Below are 22,357 nucleotides of genomic sequence, written 5' to 3'. Positions count from 1 at the left end.
AACTTTACTTAAAGAAGGTGCTGACTTGCGAGATTTCATACTGGGACCTCGCAAACAGGGTCAAAATATTTCATATACGCCAATATATACGCTGCTTACAACGAAGCTTGGAAAGTGACGCAAATTGAAACTGCTGAAAAAATACGAGAAATTGATCGTATAAATTTGGAAAAATCACTGTCTGTAGTGGACAATGGGTTAACGACTCTGTCCTTCAGAATTTATTCACTGGACAGCATTGTATCATCGGCTATTGATATAATAGATCAGGACTTGCTAATGTTACAACATGGCCAGTCCCAATTGCATTCTATTGTACAGCTAGGCTGGACGTTGCAAAATCTGCGTTCAGGCTACGTGCCATGGCATGTAATCAACATAACGTCATTATTTTCTATCTTTAACCGTACTGATAAACAAATCAGTTTGGCACAAAAAGGAGCAGACTATACGATTCTGAGCATTGAAAAACTTGAGAGATTACCATTGACAATGTCAGAGAGACCGTCATTGAATGAATAATACATGGTACAATTGCAATTCCGATAACAACTTTTCAGTTTCAATATTGCCAAAAGTATATACCAGAAGGCCTGTATGAAAGGTTGGGTAAAGGATACATCAAGTCAACCTGGAATTTATCTTATACACATAAATGTTATAGTGAAGGAAAAAAAGAAGTATTTCTTAGTGGCAACAACTGTAAAAATTCACTAAGAGGTACACTTCTGTGTCAAGGTATTAACTTACATGGAGCCTGCGAAGGTTCATCAAATAACCTTTCATGTCACCTGCATGGCACCCCTGCAACACAGATAGAGCCTTTTGTCAGACAGCTTTCCAATGGCAGCTATGTTATAACAAGTGACCACAGCTGTTGTGGCATGGTGCCAGGAATAGCCTATCTCGTGAGCGTTACTTCCAGGGTCATTTGCTGTATGCAAATATTGTATCCAAACAGCAAACCAGAGAAGGAGGCAGCAATATGGCCTTCTCTGAATATCACTTCTATTCGAATTGATACTTTAACCAGAATGAAGTCTATTCTTTTACAGACAACTGTGCCTTTAACCTCGTCCAAAGAGACGTATGATCTGCAAGTTGCAAGGACAGCGGCAGAGATACAAACCCTATTATCAACAAATTGCCCCGTGCATTTCGTAGAAATGTTAAGCCAAATTTTAAACATGTCTGATACCAGTGGCATCTCACTTGTATTTAAGACAATTTTTTCGGGACTGTTAGCACTCTTTGAAACAGTTCTGGGCATCTTCCCGAATTTTGTGCATTCTTTATTCGGCGGGCTGCCTCTTCTTTTGGGACTCGTAGCAGGAATTTTTTTTTTGTTCCTTCTGCTCCGATATGGCAAGCCAAGCCACAGACAAAACTCAGGCTACAATTGAAGAAACGATCCTGGCTATACGATACCGAGAACGGATTACTAAAGTCCTCGGCTTTGCCCGGCTAAGAGATCTGAGTACTACCTGGTTTCTTTCATTCAGACCAATCTGGCAAGATTGCATCTTACCTGTGCTTCGGTGTCTGCTATGCGGAGAAGAATGCGTGTTGGAAGTCTGTCTTACACTACCATCAGCAGTACCAATGGATATCAATACTTTGCTTGGTTCGGTAATGGCTCATGAAAAGTGTTGTCCCCAGCGGCTACCTATTCTGATGACGGCATTCGTTGAAGCTTCACCATTACAAATAGGTGGATGTGAAGTACGAGATGAAAGCAGCACCACACAGGTACAACCTTCTGTGAGCATTGCTGATCCAGACATCGATGATGGCAATGATTCTCACGTATGCACTATTTCAGCTTTTTCGAACTTGGTCGAACTTTCACCTACTGTTGTAGACCAATTTTTCGCAAGCCTGTCTGATTTGATGTTTTCTCCTAACAACGAGAATAACTTTGTAACGTTTGAAACAACGAGCACACAGCGTTCCCTGAACTCTGAATTCGGCCTTCAGTTTTTGATAAACAACACTACTGAAAACAATTGGAGCTATTTTTTACCCTGAAAGTGAAATTATTTTTCCATTCCCAAAATATTTACTTTTTTTTGGCACACGGTACTCTGCTTAAAGTAGAACTGTTCTTAGAGAACAGAACTTCTATTTTTAAAGACTCTCGAGACAATATTTTTAAGCCTCTAGCACATGTACAGTATTGTATAAATATGTGATGAAATGGTCTTGACCTTCTCTTCTGTATTAAGAGCCATTTCATAAATGTAATTTTCACAATTCATTCAGCCAAAATGTATATATGCATTATCTGAATGATACCACTGCTTGAAAAACGTACAGTATAAATACTCATTTTCGTGTATATACCATACACCATTTCAAATGCATTTTATGTATTTTTGGGGTGGGTTGGAAAACACATGCATCGTTATATGTTTAGTATTGCTTAGTATTTAGTAATGATGGACATTATACGTGGAGTGGGTGTTGTGAACGTATCTAGGACCCTATTTAAATATTCCCGATTCATGCTCTTATGTGGTTATAACAAATCAAATCCTTATAAAGGCATAAGAATCATATCCATATTTAGTCATAGCCAATGCAGTCCAAATACGGCAAGGTTACTCCCATAAACTCCTAGAAAATACAACATGTTCTTTAAACAAACCAAGCCTCCAGCAGCCCGGGAATTCTCCCTGCTTTTGTTTGGATTTGTCCAAGAACTCCTGGAGTCCAGAAAGAACTGTAAGTTCTTAGTGACGTCTTATGTCCAACCTTACGTCAAACTCGGCACCTTCCAGATATAAATATACCAATGTTTGCCTTAAGCAAACACACGGTGGTTTGGAGCAGATCGGCTATCTACTTACCCGAAGCCCAGCTGTAACGAGAGCCGAAGAAAGCCGACCCTCCCATTGACGCACTGAGAGAGAGACGCTGTCTTTTCTCCTGCCGAGAAATCCAGCTCCAGTGTTTCCAGTCACCCTTGCGGGTTGCTGGGAGATCGAGTCCTGAGAAAGAGATACAAGACCTCCTTCATTCTATAACCAAGGTACGGAGCTGATTAGATCCTTAGAGAGTTCTTGATTCAGATTCTTGGCAAAAACTAACTTAACTTAAACTGCAGCTCACTTACTCCTTCCCACGTATTAGGCTTAGGTCAGGTACACCGGGGATGGCGTATCTTAGAAGCACCAGTTGAGTACGTTTAGTCAATGAGTTTATGTATGTATATATTTTATCTGTTTTAAGTATCATATGGCTCAGAAACCAAATAAATGCTTTTACAGTATTATTTCATAATACTCTATTTACTGTACACACTTTACTTCATGACAAGTATTGCAAATGTGGCAATTCACTTCTCTTGCATGAGAAAGAGGACTGCTCAATAAATAACAACTTTTATTGAAAACGCCCGTCTCTCTATTTCTCTGCACTCCTGGTGAAACTAAGCATGCACGATTGACTGAGTGAAATAGCAGTCTATTGTTTTCCGCGACTCTGGAGATATACTCCTTATTCTGGGGGGAGCAAAGTTGTCAAGTTTATGCGGTTGTCCGAAACTAATCCCTTCTTGTCTATTCAGGAAAGTTAACACCTTCTTGTTTACTCGAGAAAGTTTCTAGTGACCTCTGAGCTAGCTGGCAAACCTAATTAAGTCTAACATATTCAATAGAGACCTAGATGACCTCAGTCCTATGTCTAAACTATTGTTTATGTTATTCCAATGCACAGAGCCTATTGGGAATATAGGAACTACACTACAGCATGCTGTAGGGCACCCACTCTGTCTTTTCTTTGCAGTTGCCTGAAGATCAGCAGTCCCAAGGTAGCAGTCACACCTGGCCTGTCGGTAAGTGCAGCCCCTCTGGAGGCCTGACCATCAGCAATTGAGCCCACATTGTGGCCGGCTGGAACACAGGCGTAAGCTCAGACAGGGTGTTCGACACTGGAGTAGTTGTAGTCCCTCATGGGCCTCTGACACAGAGTAGTCAGAAATTCACCAGCTAAAAGCCCAACACAGGCTCTCCAGGAAGCCAGTAGATTCAGACTCTGTTGTGTTAGGAATTTGTCAAATGCAACCTTGAACGGGACGGTTGGCAGCACACAATCGTCCTACTGGGCCTTAACAATCATGTCGTAGAGTTTTATTTTCTGCCTTCAACTGTTGGGAGAGTCTTGGTGGGGCGGGGTCCCTCAGACTAGCTGGTCCTGCTGGATGGGTTTCTGTCCCGCCCTACAGATAACGGGGATGTGTTGGACCTTGCTTCTTTCAGGACAGCGTTGTCCTCCTGCTTGATAGTCAAACTCACTTCCCTGCAGATTATGTCCCCTCAACTTAGATAAACTGTCAGGCTGACACCATCCCTGGTGCCACAGCAGGCACCTGAGTACTTTGTAGAGCACATTATTCCTTGGTAACAGAGGACTTTGAACTAGGGTATAAAAGAGGGATATATGGTCCCACTTGTATACACAACTAGCAGGCAGGTGATACAGTTTACTCTGTCGCACCCTCACATTGCATTTATGCTATGCACACCAACACCCTAAACATGCACTGGATGTTATTGCAAAGTCTGGACACAGGCATAGAAATGGAGCATTACATGGGTGTGTCAGTAGGATGCCACTACACTGACCATGATGCAAAGATCTCATCAGGCTATTGATCCTTACAACAGGATGCATTGCCATCACCGCTCTAGCTGTTAAACCCATGACAGTCCTCTGTCTTAAATGAGGGCACACTTAGTGTGACCCTCCAGGTCACAGGACCGGTCCAAAATCTCTCATAGTCCCTTGTTAGAAGTTGCATAGTACTGGGGTGGCAGAAAAATCTTATGTAACATGCAGTTACAAGTTTGACGCCATGGACTGGGGAGTTGCCACGAGGAACAGATTCTTCTCCCTGTCAAACCACATGCCATTCACTATTACATAGTGATTTTATTTACCACTTGTTTTAAGCAGGTGGTAGATATATGCATGTGGTTGGTTGGGGGGAGATGGGTGAAGCAGGGGAGGGAAGAGGAAAGCATTTTCTAACAGAGGGAAGAATTGTGTGTTTCCCCCAGTTAATAAAAAAACAGCATAAGTCTTGGCTGCTTCTGCTGCACCCAGAGTCTTGTGGGTCTTTTCAGTCTAATTTTTCTGTCTGGTAAAAAATTGTGTCCTGTTTTTCTGCACCCGGTAAAGCCTAACAACTGATAATCAGGTGGAATAAAATGAACACATGAAAGTACTCCTTAATTTCATTGCCCTTGATTCATACTCTGGACCATAGTTGAGGGATAGGTCTAGGCATAGTCCTCATAACACACAATAGATTTGCGTGCGACAGAGGCCAGAGCTCAAAAGTCAGGATACCGGATACTAGTAGGTGGTAACTCAGGGCGGGGGAAACGCCTGTTGTCCGTGGAGGGGAAATTCCCATCCTAGAAATCTACATTAAAAATTAATTAATAGTATTCTATTTTAAATATCTTTTTGGTGCCAGTCCATATGACTTTAATGTCTGCTTTTGGGATTCTATGTTACAAGTCCATAGGGTACATGTATCCTTTCTGAGCGTAATAAAATGTTGGAAATTCTACAAATCCTCACTCACTGATCCAAGTACTCTCAGGCTACCATTCTACACTCTGCTCTGGCTGAAGAACAGTTCAACACTTTCAAAATTCTGCAATTCTGCATTGATATGGCTTGTAAATTATTTTTGGGGATATTTACATGTATTAACTATTTAATTTTATTACTATAGGTGATTGAAATTACGGACGAAGAAAGCAAGATTTAGCACCAGCCAAATGAATGTTAGTGCCATAAGAAGGTTTATTTTGAAAAACTGATTGACATCCAGCGTTCTAAGTTTAAACAATTTCCAAAATCTAGGTGTGGCGAGGAAGTGGGAGCTGAGGAAGGTACTATACATGTAAGTGAAGTCTCTAATTTTACATTTCATTAACCCAGAGCAAAGTCATATCTGTCCACACAGCATCAGAGATAATGCCAGAAAGACCAATCACAACATCCTCATCTGAAATATTATCAGAAAGACAAATTGCCTCAGCATGACAGAATAACGTTCATCTAAAGCACGCATATCTAAAGCATCATGTAATTCCAGAGTGGAAGCACACACTGCATAAAAGAAAGATATAACAAAAGGTTTCTGCTCACTCTGGTGAAAACCTTAAAAATTCACCCTTTATTGTGTTCATGACCATCTCAGATTGTTTCCTTTTTATTGTGTACTGTTCTGTAATTCTATGTAAATTGCCTCAACATTATCTGTTGTGAAGGAGTGATATGTAAAACTGTTAAATATACAAATTGATTAAATGAGCACCGTTGCGCTATAGCTAATGTAAATAAATCCTCAACTTCAGAACTACAATCCTTAACCTTCCACCAAACATAGAAAGGGTAAAAGGAACTGATGTTCTGCGACTGGTGAGACACAATAGTACTGTGCATGTTCTAATGTTCTCAGTTACTGCCATTACGCCAGTGCAAAAAGGTACTTATCAGTTTAATCATTAAATATCAGACTAACACCTTATCACTGCATTGCTAAGAACCTATACAAATAGATTTGAGAAAAACTTCAGTCACAAAATAAGTTGCTGCCGGAGAGGCTATAACCAAAAGGCTGTTATTTGCTAGAAACATTTCAACAGGTTTTAAAGGGCTGCATCCAGACATATTTTGCTCAATTTAAGTGTTAAGAAGATTACACGCAATTTCGTTTAAAGATAAATGCTGAACATTATCTAAACAAGCCCGACTCTAAAATCGGGTTCACTCTTACCGTGGCATATAAGCAAGATAAAACTAAATGTAGAGATATTAACTCAAGGAATACACCTTATAAAAACACGGGCTGTGAGAACAAATTCAGTGTTAAAACTCGCCTCAATCAAAGCAAAGTAACCCAAGTCGGGGAAAAAAGTTACCTGTGCCAAAAAAGATTCGGCCATAAATCTCATCTCACTGAATTTGAGAGAATGCACACTGGGAAAAACCACTCTCAGTGCTCTGAATGCCAAAAAAGTTTCAGCTTTACATCTTATCTCACTGAACATATGAGAATCCACACTGGGGACAAACCTTATCAGTGCTCTGAATGCCAGAAATGGTTTTGTAACAAGCAATGTCTTTCTCGACATGTATTAACCCACTCTATGGAAAAACCTTACCAGTGCTCTGAATGCCAGAAATATTTCAGTAAAAAAAGAGACCTTATTGTACATATAAGGACCCACACTGGGGAAAAACCTTATCAGTGCCCTGAATGCCAGAAAAGGTTTTGTACAAAACAAAGTCTTTCTCAACATGTATTAACCCACACTGGGGAAAAACCATACCAGTGCTCTGAATGCCAGAAAAGGTTTTGTAAAAAACAAAGTCTTTTTCAACATGTATTAACCCACACTGGGGAAAAACCTTATCAGTGCACAGATTGCCAGAAATGTTTCAATGCCATAACCCATCTCACTCGGCATAGAAGAACTCACACAGGAGAGAAACCTTATCAGTGCTCGGAATGCCAGAAATGTTTCATTGACAAAAACAGTCTCACTCATCATATAAGAACCCACACTGGGGAGAAACCTTTTCAGTGCTCTGAATGCCAGAAATGTTTCAGGGTAAAAAAAAGACTCACTGAACATACAAGAATCCACACTGGGGAAAAACCTTATCAGTGTTCGGAATGCCAGAAAAGGTTTTGTAAAAAACAAAGTCTTTCTCTACATGCAATGAACCACACTGGGGAAAAACCTTATCAGTGCTCTGAATGCCAGAAATGTTTCAGTTTAAAAAGTAGTCTCACACGGCACATAAGAATCCACACTGGGGAAAAACCTTATCAGTGCATTGAATGCCAGGAATGTTTCAGTTTAAAAAGTAGACTTACACAGCACATCAGAATCCACACTGGGGAAAACCCTTATCAGTGCTCTGAATGCCCAAAACATTTCATCCGTAAATCACTTCTAACTGCACATGTGAGAATCCACACTGGAGAAAAACCTTATCAGTGCTCTGAATGCCAGAAATGTTTCAAACACAAACTCAGTCTCACTCAGCATATACAGACCCACACTGGGAAAAAACCTTATCAGTGCTCGGAATGACAGAAATGTTTCAAAAACAAACTCAGTCTCACTCAGCATATACAGATCCACACTGGGGAAAAACCTTATCAGTGCTCTGAAAGCCATGAAAGGTTTTGTAACCAACAAAGTCTTTCTCAACATTCAATAACCCATTCTGTGGAACATCCTTATCAGTGCTCTGAATGCCAGAAATGTTTCAGTATAAAAAGTAGTCTCACACGGCACATAAGAATCCACACTGGGGAAAAACCTTATCAGTGCATTGAATGTCAGAAATGTTTCAGTGAAAAAAGAATACTCACTGCACATACAAGAACCCACACTGGGGAAAAACCTTATCAGTGCATTGAATGTCAGAAATGTTTCAGTGAAAAAAGAATACTCACTGCACATACAAAAACCCACACTGGGGAAAAACCTTATCAGTGCATTGAATGCTACAAATGTTTCAGTGAAAAAATCAATCTCACTCACCATATAAGAACCCACACTGGGGAAAAACCTTATCAGTGCTCCGAATGCCAAAAATGTTTCAGCTGTAAATTTGATCTCACTGCACATGTGAGAATCCACACTGGGGGAAAAATATTATCGGTGCTCTAAATGTCAGAAAAGATTCAGAGGTAGTGATGGTTACATGCACCATAAGAAAACACACCATCAAAAATACTTCAGTGCTCCAAGTGCCAGAAAAGCATCAATTTTAAATGCAATCTCACTCTACATGAGCAGACGCACACAGGGAAAAAACATTACCAATGCTGTGAATGCCAGAAATTCCTATTTTTTGATAGGCACAGCCTCACTAACCATAATCAACTCCATACTGATGAAAACCTTATGGGTGCTCTGAATGCCAGAAAAGCTGCAGAGAAAAACTCTATTTCACCATGAGAAACTCTAAACTGGAGAAAATCCTTATGCCATAAAAGCTTGAATCTGAAAGACAGAGTTATGCTTCATGAGAGATCCCACTCTGGGGAAAAACCTTATGAGTGCTCGAAATGCAAGCAAAGTTTTGGTCACAGATTACTTCTCACGTGTCAGGAGCAAACTCACAAGGGAGAAAAAAGCCTTATGTGTGTTCGGAATGTCAGATAAGGTTTATTCACGAATACAATGTCATTTCACATGAGAGAATTCACACTGGACTAAAGCCTTATACAGGAGGGGAAAGCCAGAAACGTTATACTCAGAAAGGAGATCTCACTTAACATGAGAAATGCACCCACACCAGGTGAAAAGTAAGGCGAATCTTGAGTTGCAGAAAAGCTTCTAACAACCTGACTTTACAAGAGAGAGCACATATTGTAGTTGCAATAGGATTCATCAAGAAATTCTTGCAGGATAACTTAGGCTGCCCGCATGCAACCTGCAAAGAAATTTCAGGCCTTGAAAATGTTTTAATTGCAACAAAATCCACAATTTGAGTATCTGAAAGTTACAAAACTCTCAAGGTCTTTACTTGACACAGAGAAGTGTTCGTACTTGCAAACATCAACTAATTAACAAAAAATTCACAATATTAATGTCTTAAATTTTCTCCACCCAAAAGGTTTCTACTCACACTTGTTTCTTTACATATGACTGAAATCTAGATTTTCATGATAAGATTAGGCCTAGGCGGTGTTCCGCAATGAAGAACTCCGCAAAGTGTCAAAAAACTCAACCGCTCAACGCAGAGTTCTGCGAGCAGCGGAGTGCGTTAGGGTCAATTTGAAGTGCTTTTTCGGCGAGTAGCACGCTACTCCAGGTTCCAAAAATGATTAGTGGTGAATTAGTGTAGGGAAATATAAAATGTATTTGAGAGCTGGACATGTTGGTCTGTTAGTTGGGTTGAAAAAGAGATTGGAGGGATAGAAGAGGGAAGGTTTTGCATTTATATAGCGCTTTCTACCCCGTATGAAGTGTTGAAGTGCTTTTCAGCGAGTAGCATGCTACTCCAGAACCCAAAAAGATGAATAGATAGATCAATTATGGTGGGTAGGTTGTTTTATTATATAAATACAACTGTATGAAAATTCATAAAATTCTGTTGTAAAGTTGTATCCAAGAGGCAAGTATAGTCTCTGATAATAATGTATACAAAGTTGGCTTGCCATCAAGACTGATGCCCCGTAATGTTGATGCAAAATCATCTGTGCTGGAGTATCCTAGACTCTTGTTGAATTGTACCATCCAACTTGTAGGTACTGCTATTTGTATCAGGTCCACGTTGTAGGCAGACAAAAACACCTAAATTGTGCACTATATATATTAAGTATAATGTAGGTGAACAGATGACAGTAACCACTGTACAAGCTATATTAGGTGCTTAGAAGTAGAGTGACATAGAGGACAATAAACACTCCACTAACTCTGTCACTAGCTTAGTACAGATGAACGCCAAAGGTCCTCGTACATAATGAAGCATCAGAGTGCACCCTCTTTCTGCGTCCCATGGGCATTTTGGCTTTTGTTCTACAGAAGAGGCTGCAGACACTTCCATAGCCCTTTATGTAGCGTGGATCACGTAGGAGAGATTCTAAGCGGGCATGTTTTCCTTTGTATTTGGGCATGGCCACGTTCAAATGTGGGAAAACCTTTTGTCTTGTGACTGCACTGTATTACTGACACGGGTGAAAGGGCAAACAAGCAGTTAGGAGGCGCACTGATTGTATACCCCCACCTGACAGGATGGTGACAGACCCCAACCACCTGCAGGGGAAACAGGCCACCTCGTTTAATAGCTCCCAGACACTTTACTTTGTAAGCAGACTAGTGGTTTACAACTGTACCTACGTTGGGGCACCACATGCTTTTCCCAGCATAATCTGGTGTACTCCCCCTGTGGGGGATGATAGTACCCACTAAAGACTGCATTGTTGTGTAGTCTTGGATAGTGCACCTTCCATGTAATTCTGAACTGGGCCTTTAAATACGGTATTATTTTGTGTTTTAATTCAGGTATACAAAGAATGTGGTACTACTTGTATACTAGGGTAGGACAAGGAAGATTGAATTTCTACGGTGGCAGCAATGTTTTTGTCAAAGTGCTTTATGCCCTAAACACTCTCCCATACCCTGAACATAATGAAATTACGTAGAATACACCTCTGCGTGCCTAATGCTGCAATTTGCATTTCAAGACCAGTGATTAATGTGGCTTTATCAAGTTCAAAGCCATTAGGCGTTCCCGACTTGTCTGATACTTGCATATGGAAAAGATGGGTCATTTGGAACCTAAAGATAGATAAACCTATTCATAGGTCACAATTTAAGTCTGCATCTAAAATAAAACTGTAAATTAGGAGAGGTGAGAAGTGAGAAGTAAAAAGGCAGCCGTTAATCGAGCTGCATTTGTACATAGGCCTTCCTATGTTATGAGATCTATTCCTGCTTCAGTCTTTAATTGAAATGAATACTTTAATACCCAGGCATGAAGTCATCATCGAGCTGTTTAAATAATCCACCTGTCTCGCCACCTTTTCCCTGCTGCATCCTTAACCAGTGGCCTAGCCAGTGTGCCCTGGGCCCCAAGGCAAGAAAGGAAATGTGACCCCTGCCCTCTGTTTGGACTGTGGAAAACAGCAATAATCATTGTTCTGTGGCCCCTCAGGCCACTGTTTGAACTGTGACAAACAGCAGTTATCAGAGATCAGTGGGCCTTTAAGGCATCTGGGAGCTGGTGCCACTGTACTTGCTGCACCAATGGGAAGCCCTTAACAGCTTCTATTCTAGCCCCACTGTAGAACCGAAACAGCCAAGTACTGATCTGGCCATATATGCAGGCATGCAGCCGCCTCTTCCTCTGAAGGGATTTAAGTCGCATGAAAGCAGCATGCGGGAAACAAACATTTTCTGAGATAAAGTCAACCAACACCTCGTCTGTTCCAACCTGAATCCATTTAAAACCAGGGACAAAAAAACGGTTCATCGTCATCCCTTGCTTATCAGAAGGGTAAAACAGATTCATCTAACATTACAGTGTACCACATAACAAATTGTGATTCTGTGTACAAATTAAAACTAGCATGCATATAGAAAGGGCAGCCTTTGGCCAAAATAGCCATTTTCCCTACCCATACTTTTAACACATCTTATTCAAAAAATGCTAATTACATTGTCATCCGGAAATAGTCATTAGCGCCTACTCATAACCAAGTGCCACTTGATATAAAAGCAGTATTGAATTTTTTGACGTTGTGTACTCTTACCAAAATTTAGAGCATCAATTTTATATGACACACCATAGAAAAAAAGAAGTTGGTTATATATACTAAACCTCCAGAAACGTTTGATTAACCAGTTATAAAGTCACGTCTAGCTTAGTTAGTTTATAGTCTTCTTTTTTTTAATAGTAATTATTTCACATTGTTACTAAATCTGCATAGCTAAATACTTATAAGGTCCCAAAGGCGAGACCTATTGGCTATGACAATACTTGTTATTGATTGAGTACATTGAGCGGCAGAACTTTTGATTAAGTCCTGAAGAATGCCGCAAACACCTCTTTGGAGGGATAATAGGCTGAAACATGTTGACCTCTTATTGACTCTAACAGTGCATATATATTTCTCCCACAGTGTCCTGTTTTTAATTTTGGCCCAGGGGCGTACAAATAATGGAAACCACATACCCTTTAGCAAGTTTTAACTTTCACTCTGCTGCCCCCACTACCCTGAGCTCATTATTGTAGTATTTAGTATACCTTTCTCTGTAACAACATATGCCTGAACTCCTCCCTCTCAATGAGGGGGTTGTTTCATGGTGCAAGGAGATTCCCAATAAGGAAGTATGCCAACTATGGTCGGTGAGGGAAATCGTCCTTCTACAGGGATATTTCATCTTAGCTAGGTCTTCATTTGCAACAGTAATCCGCAGAGACCCAAGGGTTTCTTGATTGTGGTAGAAATGCATTTTTACCCCTTCATTGTACGTTCAAGAACAGACCATTGCATGAAATGTGATCTATGTAGGGAAAATACTCGGTGCACTGACAAAATGTGTTAAAATAACAAAGTTGATAATCGCATTTAATAACTTCTCATACCTGGATTTATCTAGAAGAGAAGTATGTTAATTCTAGCATATTTTTGATACCACAAGGTATAAGAAATTTGGGGATCTTTATCTGATATCTTTATCAGTAAGTTATCTGATATTATTGAACATAAACTTTTCCAAGTATTATTTCGAAAGATTAAGGAATTGATCTTTTCTAAACTAACCCCAGTGCGTATGACTACAATAACCACCTCTCTCAAATCAATATTGTGCTTGTTTTAGTGAGAAAGCTAAATGATCTAGGAGAAACCAGGAACTGGCATCAGTATTTTTCTTAGGAAGCTTCAAGTTAGAAACTGAAAACACTTTTTGGAATGCCCAAAAAAGTGTGATAAAGATATTTCAATATGTTTGACAAAAAGAATAGGTACATTTCATGACAATATTGAAATGGGAACTAACAGGAACAAATATTTACACGACATTACAAAAATATTAGAGACCAAGGGGCAGATGTATCAAGATTCCATTTTGCGATTCCTAAATAGCGATTTTTAAGGAATCGCTATTTAGAAATCGCAAAATGGAATGTATGTAAAAAATCGCTATTTTTTGCGGTTCCTTAATCTTCCTTATTTGCGAATTCGAATTTTGCGAATTCGCAAATAAGGAATAATTTCCCATGCATTCCTATGGGCCCATAGGAATGATTGTGAAGTAATTCTCAAATTGCGAATTCGCAATTTGCTAATCGCAATTTGAGAAATATTTCAAGGGTGCAGGGGTGTCTCAAAGACACCCTGCTGCACCCCTGAAATGTAGATGTGTGTGCATATGGCGCACACACATGCCCTATGGGCATGTGTGTGCGTCTCATGCCACCTTCAAAAATGCCAAATTGTGCATTTTTTAAAGACATCGCAAATTACCATCAACTACAAGTTGGTGGTAATTTGCGATTTCTTAACCAAAAATCACAATTAAAAAATGCTACATACATAGCATTTAAGGAATCTAAAAATTGCGATTCCTTTAATGCTATGGCAAAATAAGGAATCGCAAATCTTTGCTATTTCTTTTTTTGCGAATTTTTGATGCATGCCAAAACATGCAAAAAGACCGTTTGCGATTCGCAAAAGGCTTGATACATCTGCCCCCAAATTTCAGCAATATAGGAAATACTGAGGTTCATGTACTAATAATCCATTTGGTAAAAAGTGGTTGCTTGCAGAGTCAGCACACTACTTTGTCATTGATAGCTTTTTAATAAAGACTTTTTTAATGCACCCCGTTTTACTTTCAGATTCACAAATGTCCCCTTGGGTTACTACATCCTGTTACTGTTTTTCAGTCCACATATGGTTTCAAAGCTCAATACATACCTTAAGGATGTATTAAATATTCAGAAGGGAAACTATTAACATTCCCCTTCCAAATTCTGAATTGTTAAATGGGCTTAGTACATTTCAAAAAGGGGTTTAGCTTTTGCAAACTCTGTGAACTACTGAACCAGTAGATTTTTTTAACAATAAAACATGAGGCAATTTTTCTCAATTCCCTCCAAATTAAGTTTGCTAATATTGTTAGTTGAATTATAACCGGCGCATGTACCTATTTAGTGTTAGTGTTGCTTCAGATCAAATAAAAACCATCACACATAACTCTTACACAATACTTAAAGACAGAATTTCTGACATCCAGCGTTAATGTTTTGTTAAATATATTTGCAAATGTTGTCACTTAAACAGGAAAGCAGCTAAATCAGTCTCTGGACATAAACTAGGATGTAATCGTGATCTTTAGATACATTTTCTGAGTTTCAGGAACAATGTGTGTCTCTGGGTTTACTCTAAACCACTGTAATAAACATATTCAATGATTTTAGATTTGTTCTGTGTGTACTGGTTTCTATTGCAGACATTAATCTAGATTTACACCAAGGATCAATTCCACCCATGGCTTTTAAAATCTATTTATCAATGATCTCTATTAGTGTTATCGCAACTAAAACTGTAATAGAACTGATCTGAGAGATGGACCTTCAAGTATTATGCTCAGTCAATTTATTGAACAAACTATGGAGTTAAAATCTGAATAGATTAGATACACAAGCATTGTCTGACCACTGTATTTTACATCAATAGATTACTTATCAGCACATTTTCTCTAAGTACAATTCAGTCATCTTCTATTTTTCGCGGAGCTCTTGCTGGTCTGTTAGAACTCTTTCAAAAATATGACATTTAAATGTCCAAGAAATATGGAATTCTAGTTTCAAGCCTGGTCAAACCTTAATGAATGCTACACCAAAAGATGCCCTTCTGTTCCTACATTTGATTGTGTACCATGATTCAGAAATGGCATGTTTTTGCTTTCGGAAGTAAAATTCTAAACATATTTATTGTTGTTGCCAGCCGAAACATTATCACTAAGTGGGACGATAACAACAAGTGGTCTTGTGATGCTTGCTGGAATGGGAAGTGTTTATTCAAAAAGTGGATGGAATTCAAGTTTAGGAGACAATTTTACAAAAGTGTATGGATTTTGTATATATTTCAAATTGTTGATCTCCAAAATGGCCTAAATCAATAAATTGAATTGAAATTCAAGTTTATCATTTGAATCCTATTGTTGGAAAAGATGTGATTTTGAACCCCATGAGGCGGTTCCTTTCCAGAAAGCATTCAGGTTGTAATCATGAGTCAAATAATGCGGAGGATAAAATATTCAAATTAAATTCTAATTACATATGAAATGTTCAATGTTCAATATATTTCTCTTAGTATTTTAATGTGAGGACTTTATAATAATTCGTATTTGTTTTTCTATATGTAGGAAGCATTACATTAATGAAATCACTGTATCCCAATTTCTTTGCTTCCTTTCCTGTTCTTTATGAACGTTTCTATTGTTGAACTTTAAAGATTGCCCGAAATTAGGAATTGTGCTCTATATAACTTTGCTATGTTACAGTATGTTGATTTTTATGTACTACTTTTGTCTCTTTTGTGTATGACAACTGATGTTTTGTTTTGCTTTAATTGTGGAAAAGTAAATTTTGCCATGTTCTGTGTCCCTACGTGTTATCCATCATATGTTATGTGTGCATGACCAATATGCATATGTTATTCCCCATGTCCGATTCAAGACGCAATTATAGTTGTGTCCACCTCTAGTATGCCAGTTTCCAGTCCTCGTGAATACTACGAATATCAGGCCTATGTAAAGTTATGTTGCCACGTTTCTTAGTGTGCACGTTATTTCATTATAAAGTCCCCGTTTCTAGGCCTCAAAAGGGCCCGGACATCAGATTCAGCTCCTGTCTCCTGAAGCCTCACTGAGGAGGGATACAGCCCCCACCTGTATCCTCGACCTTTCGCTTACTTCCTGCCTCGCAGTGCCCAGTGTAGCTTGGCTCTGCCTCTGAGTCTGCCAAAAGTATGTTATAGTTCCAGTTATCAGTTTAGTCCTCCTTCTCTGCATTCCTAAGCTACTGAATCGCATCAATAGTTTCCGTCATTGTCTAGCCTATGCGGCTCCATGTTAAGAGAAATACTGTATTTAATGGTCATTTAATATTCTTCATCACGCACTACATGTAGAATAAATGCACGGTCCAGTCTTAGAGTCAATTAGCTTTTCCCCTCATGACTTCTAGTTTATATCAACATGTTCCCTAAACATCAGATACTAGATACTGTTTAGGTACATGTCGCTCCGACCCTCCAGACTTTAGTCTCTGCTCCTAGCACAGAGTTCATAGCCCCCAGCTTCTCCTAGTGATACGTCATTGCCAGTTTGCGCGCACCACTAGGTTAGAGGTCCCGGCTCCTTAGGTAGCCCCCTCCTATGTTTCCGCCCCATTCATGACATATTCTGTTACGTTTGCCTCACATGTCTATGTAAACGCCCAGTTACACCTACTTTTACTCCTATCTTTCGCGACTGCTACGCGTCACGCCTTCTGCTCCACCCACTGCTACGCCTACTGCAATGTAATGCTATGTGTTTGCGCTATGTATATATGCTCGTGTATTGTTATTGAAAGTTAGCGCGCTCATCCCAGACCCAGCCCCGGCAGCTGCCGGGCCACGCTAGCCCTGTCATCCTATTCCTATGCAGGTTGTCCTGTTCCTGTCCCTATGCTGTAATAAACCTGCAAAAACTCCTACTACCTCGAATCTTGACTCTTATTTATTGAGCTATCTGTTATGATATATGTCTAGTCAAAAATAGGGTATTATTTATTTATTTACCACATAATGGCGCCCGAATAGGGACTTGCCCTTTCCCCACGCGTCGGTGAAGCCACGCCGACCCCCTGACCCTCTGCAGCCGTGACGGAACCATACCGTGCACCGGCAGATATTTCTGCTTCAAGTATCCCTCAGGCCCACGGAGGAGACGGAGGAGGCGGTCCAGCATCCAAACGAGACGGTGGAGGAACGCGGCGAGTCCCGACCAGAGCCCAAGCCAAGAGTCCAAGGTCCGAGGTATCCGGAGGCCCACCCGTAACTGAAGTCCGAAGTTCGTCGTCCGTCGTCGTAGCAGTCCAGTCCAGTCCGAGGCTTTCCGTTCTTGCTGCCCGGTGAGTACCATTACTGGGGTAGTATCTAGACAGGGTCAGTCTAAATTGACTCTGGTCCGTGGGTTGGTGGTACCCAGACTCACAAACGAAGTGTTCACCTAGGTGGATACGGGTCTTGATGCGTCCCTTTATGGGACCGGTATGTTCCGTACTGTTTCAGCAGTGCATCCAGTGACTCTAGTCTGTTCCGTTCTCGAGAAATTCTTGTGTTTCTGTTCTCAGTATTCCAGGTAATATTCTGTTCGAACTGTTATTTATAATGTTCTTCATGTATTTTAATGTTGTGGTATGAGTGCGACGTGATTTCGTGTTTTCATTGTGTATTGTATTGTGTCTAGATTACAGTTCAGTCATGCCCATATTTTCCAAGTTACGTCAGTTAAAAACTAGAAAGGGTCTGCTGGAAGCAGCAGTTCCCGTCCCGCCTAGGGACAGTCCAGGTCACTTTATGTATCAGAAACATGGCATAAGCGCCATATTGTATCTAGATTTATGGGTAGAGTATACCAAACAGTTAGAAGAAAAGTATAGATGGCCCGTATCGGGTACATGGGATGCCGAGTGCATCATGCGAGTAGAAGAAGCATTATGGAAAAAGAAAGCCAGACAGTCACAGAAAGATGCCATCGAGTTATGGCGTAAAGAAGCTCATAAAAGAACCGAAAAAGAAATCAGAAAGTCAGAATTAAGTAGAGAATCCCAAGAGCGAGCCCAAGAAAAAGAATTAATCGAGATAGGTGAACAAGTCAAAGCCGAACAGTCAGACAGACAGAGGCATGCCCTTATTAAGGGTATGTATCCTCTTCTTGCCGAGGGTTTGCCAAAAGCGACCCCGGAGGCACCCAGTAATTTCCCGCCACCATTAGTTCCGACCAAGCTACGTCACAAACCGACCGCAGCTGATATTTTTATTTCGTCCTATTTGGACGACACAGTCCCTGAATATGCAAATCCTGTCCGCGCTCCGCCAGTCCCTGTAAATCAGGCACTTCCCGCTCCTCCAGACACCGGAGTACCTGTTACGGTACCCCCGGTCCAGCCCGCCATACAAGTCCAGCCTGCATTTCTATTTCCCACTCTGCCAGGACGAAGAGCCTCAGTAGACCTAGACTCCAGTTTAGGGGCCGCAGGAGGAGGTCCTCCTCAAACCCCGCCGCCACACAAGCGTTTATCCGCACTCGAATTACATGCTCAAGCATCACAGCGTACTCCCAAGAGTAATAAATCTGTTGTAGAAATCAGACAAGCCCTTGGCGAATGTGTTTATGACCCAGTTCCAGGCGAGTTTAATATGGTTTTATATTCCGTACGCGTAAGGAGGGTGACCGAGTATCTAGTCACCCTACCCAATATGAAAGAAGATCTAGACAGAATATATCGTTTCATCCGTACAGGGGATGATCCACAAAGTATTAGTGATGCCATGTCTCAAAGGAAAGCCGAGATCCAGCTCATGATATTAAAGTTTCTGATAAATTGTCTGATAAGAGAACAAGATTACCCGTCTAAAGATCAGGCTGAAATGAAAACCCTGACAAGGTGGAGTGATAATATAGCCGAGGGTAAGCACAAGACCGTTAGTGCTATGGAAAGTATGTACAAGAAAATCCGTAGAGAAATAATAAAGATACACGAACAACGTAAAGCAGCACAAGTAAGCGAGAAAGAAAGTATCTCTGATCCTGAAGAGGAAGACGACGAGAATCCCGCCAGAATAGCGTATGTAGGAAAATCTAGATTTCCAGATCGCCATTTACGCCTAGAACACAAGTCTACTTTCCATCATTCAGCACCAGAACAAGGTTCCCTAGAACAAGTATTTCAAGCTACCGATCACATTCTGAAATCACGAATCGGTTATAGTGAGTTAAGTACTATGCATGAACAAGAACTAGCCCGATCAGCAGTCCGATGGATTACTGATTCTACCACTTTTCCAGACGAAATAGTGGCACAAATGTTTCTGAAATTGCCCCCAACCGAGCAACGACTGGTGGGTATGTATATGATTCAGCACCTCATTACTCTGTATGAGGGTCAACATTCTGATCCAGGCCCGTTACATGATATCTTGAACGAGTTACTCCAGTATAAATGGAGAGGTCTAGGTACCGATTTAATTAGTGTCATTCTAGAACAGCGTCACAAATATAGAACGTTTCTGAACCCGCATTTTGTTCATGTCTCACCCCCAGAAAGTAAATCATTTTACATAGACAGACAGAATCCGTTACGAGAAGTCCACCCAGTCAAAGGAACGGGTGGCGAAATGCAGCGAGTGTTTGTATACACTCCAATTACAAAGATGGAACTCCTTGAAATGAAGAAATTAATTCCCTGTCATGACAAAGATCCAGCAGGGTTCCATAGAGAGTTAAAAGACATGCTCCGTATGGGAGAATACACTTACCCAGATATCATTAAAATGTTAAAGGTTCTGCTGCCCGCAGGGGTGTATGAAAAGCTAAAGGAAAAGGAATGGGAGGTGGGAGAGAAAAAGATAGATTGGGCAGTTCTAGAAGCAGAAGATAAGATACGTGTACCAGGTACCGGTCTTGGAGAGAAATGTAAAGAATTACCAGAATTATTAATACAAGTTTTACCCAGATTATTGACAACGAGAAAAGAAGACTGGGATGCAATCTCAGCCTGTAAACAGAAACAAGATGAAGATATTAGTGATTTTGATTCTAGATTTGAAAAATGTTTCAGTATCAACAGTGGTCTCAAGACAAGTAGTGAGTCATACCCTCACCTCTTCGTTACTAAATTAGTCGAGAATTCAAGTCCACAAATTAAAAACCGAGTTTTGAAAGTCGAAAGCACCTGGCAAGCAAATACTCCGTCCCAGATGCTCCAGATGCTCCAGTATCACCAGAATAGAATCAGGGAAGAGCAAGAACACGAAAGAAAATGTATGAAAGACACGAAAATGAAAGTACTAGTTGCACAATCTGTTCCTCAAGACAGTCAGAAGAGGGGTCCGAATCAAGCCAGTCATCCTGCAGCTCCCGTTAAAGGGAACTGCAATTATTGTAAACAGCCAGGTCATTTTATAAATGAGTGTGCAGTTCTGAAACACAACATAGCTACTGGTAAGACTAAAGAAAGACCACGTCCGCCTAGACAGGAACAAGTTTCACAGATTCCTCAGCCACAGAATGCACAACAGACAGTTACAGCACCGCAGCCTATTGCTGCAACACAGCATGTCACATCGCAGATGTACCAGTATGCACAGTCTGAGTATCCAGAGTACCAGCAATATTCATGAAACAGCCTAGAGAGGGAGGTAGGCTTGCCTCTCATCGAGATACCTGTAGATCAAGAAGGTCCCTATGTTCACAGTCAAGTATTAGGGAAAGACAGAAAGTTTTTGATCGATACAGGGGCAAGTAGGACCACAATTAGTCATGCCGAAGTTCCAGGGGCTCCGCTCTCAGGCTCAAGAAATGTTTCCCTTGGATTTTCAGGAAAACCGATCGTTAATGAGATTTCAAAGCCAGTTACTCTAGAAGTAGGTCCATTGTCCCGCACTACTGATCTGTTACTTACTAAGTCATGTCCAGAAAATCTATTAGGCATTAAAACACTGAAAGAATTGGGTGCAGTCATATGCTGTTCCCCAGAGGGAATACGATTGTTCCTACGTGACTTTAAGGGTCACTATGTATTACGAGATTTTGATTCCAGACTGTCTAAAGTTCCGCAGCATTTATGGGCGCAAGGTCCAACTGATGTAGGTTATATGCAAATCACACCCCATCGTGTGACTCTCAAACCAGGTGTAGTGTTACCACGAATCAGACAGTACAGATTGCCACCTGAGGCTGTAGCAGCCTTATCCAAAATTATAGACGAGCTCATGGCTCAAGGAGTAGTTGTAGAAACTGACTCCAATGTATGTAATTCTCCAATCATTCCAGTTATGAAACGTACTGATCCAAATGCACCCCCAGTATATCGATTAGTGATTGATTTACGAGAACTTAACAAATGTATTATTCCTCAGTACCCAGTTGTCCCAGATATCTCTTCCCTGTTAACTGCTATTGATTCCGAAGCCATGTTCTTTACTGTCATCGACCTTAAGAATGCATTTTTTAGTGTTCCCATTCATCCAGACAGCCAGTTTCTTTTCGGATTTTGTTTAAATGGAAGGAGCTATATGTTTACACGCGCTCCTCAAGGTTTCACAGAAAGCCCTAGTATTTACAGTCAAGCACTTAAGAGACAACTAGACAACATTCACATGCCAACTGACACTGCCCTGCTCCAGTATGTCGATGATCTACTGATCACAGCCCGTTCTGAACGTGACTGCGAGCGAGCGTCACTTACAGTTCTGTATTTCCTAGCCGAGATGGGGCACAAGGTGTCCCCTTTGAAGCTTCAATTCTGTGTCCAGCAAGTGGTCTACTTAGGACACTTACTGTCCAAGAGGGGTAGGCAGTTGACACCAGACCGTATCCAGTTAATAGCGAGTCTTCCCCAGCCCAGAACCCAGAAGGAGGTACGTGCCTTTATCGGCCTTACTTCTTATTGCAGACAATGGATTCCCCAGTATGCATTTCTAGCCAAGCCACTGATACAGTTAACGACACAGGAGGCAGCCGTATCGACTGTCCTCCCTTGGACATCTGAACATACACTTAGTTTCAACGAGTTAAAGAAAGCT

At 40.7% G+C, this 22,357-nt stretch overlaps 1 protein-coding gene across 1 annotated transcript in view; it reads left to right on the top strand.

Moving 5' to 3' along the window:
• The window catches only part of LOC144806772 (uncharacterized), a 155,157-nt gene that overhangs the window by 26,260 nt on the left and 106,540 nt on the right, over positions 1 to 22,357 (top strand). The window contains exon 4 of the mRNA XM_078673000.1: positions 5,747 to 5,917. The gene's annotated coding sequence lies outside the window, so the exon portion shown is untranslated. The remainder of the gene's footprint in view (positions 1 to 5,746; positions 5,918 to 22,357) is intronic.

Source organism: Lissotriton helveticus, chromosome 1_2 (genome assembly GCF_964261635.1).
Source record: "Lissotriton helveticus chromosome 1_2, aLisHel1.1, whole genome shotgun sequence".
Taxonomy (NCBI): Eukaryota; Metazoa; Chordata; class Amphibia; order Caudata; family Salamandridae; genus Lissotriton; species Lissotriton helveticus.
This window is presented reverse-complemented; position numbering and strand designations above follow the sequence as displayed.